This window comes from Hevea brasiliensis, chromosome 13 (assembly GCF_030052815.1).
Source record: "Hevea brasiliensis isolate MT/VB/25A 57/8 chromosome 13, ASM3005281v1, whole genome shotgun sequence".
In the NCBI taxonomy this organism is placed as follows: domain Eukaryota; kingdom Viridiplantae; phylum Streptophyta; class Magnoliopsida; order Malpighiales; family Euphorbiaceae; genus Hevea; species Hevea brasiliensis.
This window is the reverse complement of record NC_079505.1, coordinates 9,595,127-9,598,717: the sequence shown is the minus strand read 5'-3', so window position 1 is coordinate 9,598,717 and position 3,591 is coordinate 9,595,127. Positions and strand designations below refer to the sequence as shown.

The 3,591-nt window shown below is 37.2% G+C and overlaps 1 long non-coding RNA gene across 1 annotated transcript; it reads left to right on the top strand.

The window, feature by feature from the left end:
* The first annotated feature begins 893 nt into the window (after positions 1-893).
* On the top strand, positions 894-3,206 carry LOC131172060 (uncharacterized). The gene is made up of 2 exons (XR_009142707.1): positions 894-1,307; positions 2,950-3,206. It is a non-coding gene; the product is annotated as an uncharacterized LOC131172060 (long non-coding RNA).
* The last annotated feature ends 385 nt before the right edge of the window (positions 3,207-3,591 follow it).

The window sequence follows — 3,591 nt, the reverse complement described above, 5'->3', positions numbered from 1 at the left end:
GGACCAATTAAGGTGTGTTGGAATGGTGAGAAGTGAAATCAAATTCAGATTGGTAGGGGTCCAATTCTGGACAGCTAAACGAAGGTCCACTTCAAGGACCAAAACTATAATTCTGCCACTCCAATTTATGTGAGGCCAATTGGAGATAAATGTAGACATATAATGCCACAATTTTCATGTGGGAACCTTGCCTTAAAAATGACTCTAAGTTAGTAAACAATTAGGTCAAACCCGGAATTGGCACACTGCCACTGTACAAAAATGACCAAATAAATAGTGTTCATTTGGACATAACTTGGTGTAGAAAAGTCCAAATGACCTAAATTTTATACCAATGGAAAGATGAGACATAGCATTACAACTTTTATGAAGAACACAAACCCAAATTCTGACCATAACTTATCTAAAAAGTGAGCTGTAATCGACACACCAAAACTGCCAAAACCAGAATTGTAACACCCTCCCGGTAACCACTCCGTACATTCTACTGTTCCGGTGACCGGTGTCGGTCCGGACAGCTAGAACGTCCGGAAAAATATTTAAATTAAAGTCGGGAATCAAAATTAACTCAAATATTAATAAGAAAAATTTAGTAAAAATTTTAGAAATAAAATACAACTGAGTCAAGCAGTAGGTGCCCAAGCGATGGGTCACCTGGGAAGTTCGGTTCTATAACGAGGAGCCCTAGACCCGGGGGAAAAATTATAAAATAATTTTTGGGACTCCAGAGAAGGGTCATTGAGGTTCCTATGGCATTAGAATGCCAAGAAAATACCTAGAAAAATTTTTCTATCGGTACAGACAATTTTGGCCCGTTAAGTCAAACGGAGGGCATTTTGGTCATTTCGCCTTCCGAGGTGATTTTTGGACGACTTGCGCAGTTGAGTAAATAATTAATATGACATAAAATATAAAGAAATATTACTAGAAATGAAATTTAAAATGAGTAGTGAAGGAAAGGAAAGAAAATGAAGAAAAAGATCAATTATGGCATCATGGTGATGTCATTAAGGGAGTTGGACCAATCACACTTAAGCCATTGTTTGACTAACTATTAAAAGAGACTAAATAAGACCAAAATAACAAAATTTCAGCAGCCATCTTCCTCACCCAAAAACGTTACATTCTCTCCCAAAACCCTATTCTTCCATGGGAGCTTAATGGAAGCTTGAGACAACCCACCAAATCACCATAAAACCTTTAGTCATCTTCACAAAAATTTGCCCTAGCACCTTGCTAAAGCTTTTGGCAGCCAAGAAGAAGAAAGAAAGTGAAGCTTTCTCAAGCTTGGATTGGCATACAACAAGGTTAGTGCACTATATACCTAAAACTCCTTAATTTCATGAATGAGCACTTGAATTTAGTAAGAAAATGTCATTTAAATGAACAAAATTCATGTGTGTGTGTACATGAATTTTTGGCTGCCCTAGTGGAGAAATAGTAAGGAGTGTTTTGATGAGCTTGAAGTGAACTAGAATTAAGTTGAAAGTTTATAAACATAAGAATAATAATTTGGTATGTTAACTAAGGCATTATGTAGGAAACATAATGTGAAGCTAGGGTTTTGGAGAGTGAAATTTGGTTTTGGCTTATGAAGTGGTAAGTGAACATTATAAGGGTCAATTAGTGACCATTTTAGGTATGTTGACCATAATTAGAACTTAAAAATAGAATGGCAAAGTGAAAGTAAAATTCTGCCCTATGGACAGCAGCATAGGGACTGAAATTTCAGTCCCTTTGCACTGCCATAACTTGGGCAGTGGTAGTCCAATTGAAGTTTGGCCAATTGGACATGAAACTAGGCTTATAATGGCACATTTTTGCTGAAGAAACCATGCCCAAAAGACCCAAGCAACAGGGTCAAAACCCAGCTCCAATCCGGATTCCCTGCACTGAATTCTGCAGAATTTGACCAAATGAACAGTAACTGTTCATTTGGCCATAACTCACTGTAGATTTGGTCAATTGGTCTGAAATTTTTACAGCAATAAGTTAAGACATAGACAAACAACTTTCATGAAGGAACCTACCCCAAATTATGGCCAGAACCCAACCAACCAAGTGACTCAAGTTACTGTTCCTGCACTGTAGATATGGTAAATTTCTGCAGAATGCAATCCGGACAGCTTGGGTTTTGAGCCATATCTGAGCTACAAAACTCCAAATGGAGTGATTCAAAAAAGGAAATTCAACTAGACAAAATAAGGAACAACTTTCATGTTTTACATTTCTTCAAATTCCAACAGTAACAGTGTCCAATGGAACAGTGAAGTAAGGGCACCAAAACTGAAATTTTCTGCTAGTGTGGGTTGCACTTTGAAATTGCAAAAACACTTAATGCCAACAAGTTTTAAACACCAAATGTGGTATGTTGGGAGTGCCAAAGTTGATGTACACATTTTTATGCTAAAAGTCAACATTTTTGGTTGACCAATGATGAATAGTGACACCACAAAAGTTGAAATTCACAAATTGAAGAATTTAAAAGTTTCAAATGCCCTAGTATACCTAACAAGATTGGTTTGGATAGTTTGGCATGCCAATAGGGTTCCGTTAGCAGTACTGCACATGGCAAAAATGCCATTCTGTGATTTCATGGCTTTTAGCCATTACGCTTTGTATTGAGACTTGGCCTTGTGCACGATATTATTTGACTTGTTAGTCGCTCATGCACACCGGGAGATACATATATGACCGATGGTGTGACGGCCCGAGGTACTAGGTACCCAGCGCCAGTTTACCCGTTATCCAGTCCAGTCGTCTAGTGTAGGTTACTTGGGGCAACCAAATGAATAAAAGTGAATAAAGCTAATGATTTAATGAATATACCAAGACCAAACAAAGAAAGCATACACATTGTATACACATTTATTTTCTTGCTATTTTCTTCTATTATATTATTGCACCACTAAGCATTATTGCTTAGCGCGTTGCTTTTGCCACGCGTAGGTACTGGAGATCCCGATCGTGAGCCCAGTAGACCACAGACTGGGTGAGTCTATCTGACAGTTCTGCTCAGTGTCCGTGTCACCTCACTACCTGCAGTGCATCGGTAGGGCACTAGGTGTCATTTTGTCATTTTGATATTTTGTAGCAGATTTGTATTTTCTCATATGTATTTGAACTCATGTAATATATTTTGATGTATATGTAAATTATGAAAATTGTATTTGTTAATGGAAAAGTAGATGTTTACTTGTGATTTACATGCGAACATCACATGTGAATGATGAATGAAAATGGAAATTGAAATGTGGAAATCATGATATTGAATTTGGTGTTGATAATGGATGTTTGAGAAATATTGTTGAGATTTTGGGATATTGGAGTTTGAGATGATGAAATAAAAATATTGGAAGTGTTTTTAACAGGTTCCGAAGAACGGTTTTCTCCATTTTTAGCCGGTACTCCGCCGGATTTTCTTTAAAATTTTCGGAACCTTAAATGAATAATACTTTTGATAAATGGCTTAAGCATTATATTTCATAAATTATATGCAAAAGCATTGTCTAAATTAATTGAGGAATATTAGAGTGTGCCGGTACACCAGGTGGCATTACTTACTCGGGTATACTGTACACGGGTAAGGGG